Raw genomic sequence first — 6,018 nt, 5'->3', positions numbered from 1 at the left:
TTACTTAGCCTTGTATATGGGCATTTTTTATGGTTTTGTTATGGCTTGCTAGCCTCTATGAATTTATACTGACTATTGGTTGTGGTTTTTTACTCCTGATATGATGTGATTACTAACCAAAATTATTGAGGAATACTTTTGTCAAATTATGGTAAAAAGGAGGAGAAATTATATGTGAAAGGGGTAGTTTTTATGACTACTAACTAGTGATTGTTGAGGAGCTTATTTATGTTGTTCTCGGATTCTCTATAGAAAACACACATGCTGCATTATCTAGCTTGTCATCTGGTCCAGATCTGTGTGTGTTGATATTGCTATGTTTTAGTAGTAGTTTTTTTTATCTTTGACTACTGACTGTTAACTGATGTATGTTCATGCTTGACTAAATCATCTTGAATGATTGCATGACTGATTGTTTTGGAGCATTCTAATGAATGATATTGTAGCATTATCATGTGTGTGTAACTACCTCATGACATCTAACATGAAATCTCATGTGTGTGTAACTACCTCGTGATTTTCTGTGTGTGCTACAAATTGTTGTTGTTGTTGTTGATATGCTCTGATGGTTTGACTTCTGCTACTGTTGATGATTGTTCTGAGTATGGAATCTGTGATACTTAGTGGCGTTTTTTCTTGAAGTGTTGTTTTGCCAAAGGAGGAGATTGAAATTCCTGTTGGATTGGCTGCATTATGCAAAACAACATGGAGTTTGTTCAAGCTAGTTATGGTGCATAAGGAACACATATAGAACCCGGTGTTCTAACATGTGTGTACTCAGGTATCTAGTCTCTTACAACATATATATGTGATTACACTTATGTTTCAAAGTTATTCTATCTAATATTCACTCTACAAAGAAGATCTACATATTCAAGCTAAAGAGTTAATTTAGATTTACTAGTGCAACATGTTGAATACGATGCTTCAACATGTGTACAGTGCAACATTCGGCCTTGAAAGCATGTCATATAGATGTTTCTTGGTGCGGAAGTTTTGATTAGGATTGAATTAGATTTGTTGCGGTTATTTTAGCTATGTTTGTTTGATTTGTTTGACAGCTGGAGATGCTCAAATCATATTTAAATTTGAATTTGAAATATAATAAATCATATTTTATTGTTGGAGACAATCGTGAAGAAGATCACATCCAACTGAATCAGCTATTTTTTGGACTAAATCAAATCAGATATCCAAAAAAGAAAAGCACAGAAAACATTTCATATAAAGAGGTTCAGTCTCACATTTGAGACATGGATTTTGTGGGCAAAGTTTAGAATCTTTGTGCTCGGGTTAACGTCTCTGTAACTTGTATTCCACGTTAATTCCATCACAATGGATAGGATAGAATATTTGGGAACACCACCATATCTTTTAGTAACTTGGCATAGTTGCTGGTTTGTCTCAGTTATGGTGTAAATTCAACACTCAATTGGGTTGTTATTGAAGTAGATCACTTGAGATTAGTGGTGGTAAGAAAATGAGTGGGGTTCTCATATTCAGGGGGAATCCTAAATAGAATTTTATTGGGTAGTATTAGGAAGATGCATTGAACAACAACCTCTTGGTGTTCATAGAAGACTAAGTGTACTAAACTATTATTAGTGAATTTCTTTTCTTGGATTGAGTGCACTTCAAACGTAGGTGTGGTTTCACCAAACTAGGTTACCAATATTTGTTGTTATTTATTGCTTTTACATTGACTATGTATTGCTATCCATCTGTGTGGTAAATCTGGTTTAACTTGTTGGACCAGTTGTTCCAACATTTGTCCCCTCAAAAACAAAATTTCAAAGTATAATCAGGTATCAAGGAGTATAATATTGTAATATACAAGGATGACACATATTATCGATTGTTTATATAGATATAAAGATAAAAGAATAATTATACATGTGATTATTATCATATAAAGGTTATGTCATATCACATTACATTCTCGTCACTTGGGTATATGTAATGTGTTGTTAGACATCACCATTTGTTTATAAAATTAATAAGTGATTTAATGTTATTTTTAATGTTATGTGAACCTACAGATCATACGCATAAAAACATATAAACGATATATTAAATACATTAATAAGATTCATTTATAATTTGGAAGGGTTTTCTTAAGACAAACCAACACTATTTAGAGAAATAAGAAACATCGTAAGCTACGGTGCATATAAATGGTTATATGAATAGAACCCTTATACAAAAGTAACAGTCACTCACTTTCATGTAATCTCAAAACCCTAGCCACACTAGGACTTTGAGTTTGTGTTCTCTCTAAACCTTTTTTTTGTTCACAACTAGCTTTGTAGGCAGAAGATTATGTTGATGAGGAATGAATAGAAAAGATGACGTTCGTATTGTTCTCGTGATCAAATTGTTTCAACAATAAAAAACTCTTTGTTACAAGAGATAATCAACTAATCCCTAACTCAAGATCGTTCATAAGAATCAATTGCGCTACAAAATTTTTATTTTATATTTTGTCTAATGTGTTTATCACAATTTACCTTCATTATATCCGTGTGAAATGCTGAGTTGATTGAATTAGTGTCAATCAACTAACACATATATAGTTTAAAAAGCCGGTTATTATCACTATTTTATGTGGGGTAAATCCCCTTTTAAATTAATTATCTTATTAAATTAATTATATTATCTAATAAACTATTTTATTTTTAAATTGTTAAAACTAAATTTTTTATATTTAATAAAAAATTAATCACTATTTTAAAAATAAATTACGATGATGTATATCCAAATAAAAGTATGAGTACCGCAGCCAAGCAATATACCATAAGGAAGTCTCAAATAATTCACATCAAAGCCACTCACATTGTGAAATTTTATTTATGAGCAATATCATACGTCTCTTCTCCCATCTACAACCTCTTCAAATCATCAATTAAAAAAAATTAAAATACATAAATTTTAGCTTTTGGTTTTAAAGTAGGGGTGTTCGCGGTGCGGTTTGGTTCGGTTTTGAGCATAAAAGTCATCCTAACCGCGAGATAAAAATACATGCGGTTCGGTTTGGTTCGGTTGATTTTTAAAAAGTCATCCAAACCAAACCAAACCAAACTAATGCGGTTAGATCGGTTCGGTGGACCGCGGTTTACACTATAAAATAAAAATGTACTAAAATAAAAGGAAAAAAGAAACTACTTCAATGTCAATATAATATATGATATTATACCATACAAAAGAAATTATATTACAAGAACAATTATATTACAAGAACAGTAGAGAACTAAAAATACATTATAAATGAAATATATATATATTAGATAGTAGAGAATTACATATATATATATATATATATATATATATATATATATATATATATATATATATATATATATATATATATATATATATATATATATATAGCTCAATAAAATACAAAAACTAAGTGGATTATGCCAAGACTTAAGTTAATAAATTAATTATTAAAATTCAAAACGTGAGGTGTGGTTGTGTGCAATTGGATTTGGAAAGATAATAAATTAATTATTAAAATTCAAAACTTAAGTTAAATATGCGGTTCAGTTCGGTTTTGTGAAATAAAAACCGCAAACCAAACCAAACCATGCGGTTTAGTCCAAAAATCATCCAAAATCATCCAAACCAAATGCGGTTTTTTGCAGTTTCGGTTTGGATTGGTTCGATTTGCGGTTTTGCTTTTGGATTGGTTCGGATACGATCACCCCTATTTTAAAGTTCTAATATGAGACAAGTCAACAACATGTAAGATTTTGACATGCACATAACATGAGGTGGATTTTAAGGGGTAACAATATTCAACAACATGAGTAAGAGAATGTTGATTCTTGATATTGATATATGGAGTAATATCATCACAGCATGATCCAAGTCTCACATTTTATGGATCTACTGTAGAATCAGAATTTCGCAACCAACCTAAACTAACTCTATTTGTATGATTCTATGTCATTTGACTTGTAGTTTGCATCGAAAAGAAAACATTATCTTCAATCTTGATATTATTGGCATGTAAAACATGGATTTGATTGCAATTCGCTCATACTTACTATCAATAGCCTTATTTATAACACGAGACCGAATGTTAAAATTAAATGTAATTTATTAGCCTTACATTGATTAAAAATGAATTAAATAAATTGCATAAAAAAATGTAATTCATATTTTCAATGTCTTAGTTTTTTTATTAAAATTTGATAAAGCTAGAGACAAAATTTTGTATGGAGTCATAAGTCTTCACCAATAGATAATCTCTAAGAGTTAGTAATATTTTAGATTGAGCCATATTATTTTAGTCTCGTGTTTAGATATGGCAACAAAATCCATACATGCATATACTTATCTGAACCCGTCCTGAAGTTAATGGGACGGAGATACCTGAATCTAACTCGAACCCGTTTGGGTGGGATTTGAGTTTTAATACTACATCTCCGTTTGGATTTAAGGTGGAGAATAGGTATTATTTGAAGATTCGAACTTAGGTCGGGGGGAGGTGATAATCGTTTCGGACCCGCACTTAGGGATGGCAGGTAGGCCCAAACTCGTGGGATCCACTCGCACCCAAACCCGAGTCAACGGGTGAAAACCCGGATTGACTGGGTTCGGGTTCAGGTGCCACCCGATATTTCGGGTGCAAATTTGGATAGTGTGAAATCCGCACCCAAAACCCAAAACTATAGCCGCTTAAAACAGAAATTACATAAGTGCCCCTAAATATAATTCTACATTGTATTTTAATGTTGCTGTTATATTTTGTGCCCCTAAATATATTTTATTTCTACGGTGTTTTTCCATCCGTTTGGATTGATGAAAATTTTCAATGTTGTTGTTGTAATGTGTTTTGCTGCGGGTTGGGGTTCGGATCGAAAAACCCGAACCCATCGGATGGGGGTATTGGTGTTATTTTGCCACCCAAATAGCCTTTGAATTTGAATTCAGCTTCAGGTGATGATTTCGAGTGCAAATTTGAATAGTTTAAAACTCGTTCCCGACTCTATCTGTTGTCATCCCTACCCGCGTTGTTGACATGCCTCATGACATTGTTACCATACAATGCTGTATGTTTTTATGTGGTCTTATACTCTAAAAACACAGTTTTTACATTCAAACTTTTTATTGTTTAATTTACTTTTTTTGTGATTTTTATGAACCAAAAGCAGCATTCCATAAACACATCAAAAAATTTTGAAAATACATAAAGCACTTAAGAAAAAAAAACTAAATTATCTACTTCTAATTGTCTCTTATTTGTTTCAAACACCTGCTTAAGAACATGAAAGTAAAAATTATGATGTTATGTTAAAATCTCTCATCTTTGTCTTTCTAGTTTGTCTTGATGCCAAATGACATATATGTCACTGTTTTATTTTCCCCATCACATTCCATTAATTTATTACCCTCTTTCTCTTTGCATGACAAACTGAACCAATTTTCTATAAAGATTCATGCATGAAAATATCTTTTTAGTCAAAGAAAAAGTACTATGAGTCATGACATCTTGTCAAATGATAATTTTAAGTTACTAGCCAAAGAGGATATAGTAATTATCATTTTCATAGCTTTGTACGAATCTCATGATTAGTTTTACACAACAATTCTCATTTCCATCAAGGTATATAATCTTGGGATATTTAGTTTAAGATTTGGTTTATCATGCATATCTAACTGATTATCAAAATCAGACAATTCAAATTTATCGCCCACATCTTCAACTGATGATTAAGATCAGATAATTAAGATCAGATAATTCAAATTTAGCACTCACATCTCAAAATCAGACAATTCAAATTTATCGCCCACATCTTCAACTGATGATTAAGATCAGACAATTCAAACTTAGCACTCACATCTCAACCGATAGTTGGGACTAACAATTTAAAAGATTTAAATTTACCGTCCACATCTGATCGATAGTTAAGATTAGACGATTCAAATTTATCATCCACATCAACTTTAAATCTAGGCAATTTAAACTTGATCGAATGACCTAGACTCGTATTAAGATAAATCCAACCGTTC

The sequence above is a fragment of the Vicia villosa genome, linkage group LG7, assembly GCF_029867415.1.
Source record: "Vicia villosa cultivar HV-30 ecotype Madison, WI linkage group LG7, Vvil1.0, whole genome shotgun sequence".
Lineage (NCBI taxonomy): Eukaryota > Viridiplantae > Streptophyta > Magnoliopsida > Fabales > Fabaceae > Vicia > Vicia villosa.
The sequence above is the reverse complement of the archived record's forward strand: the minus strand, read 5'-3'. Positions refer to the sequence as shown.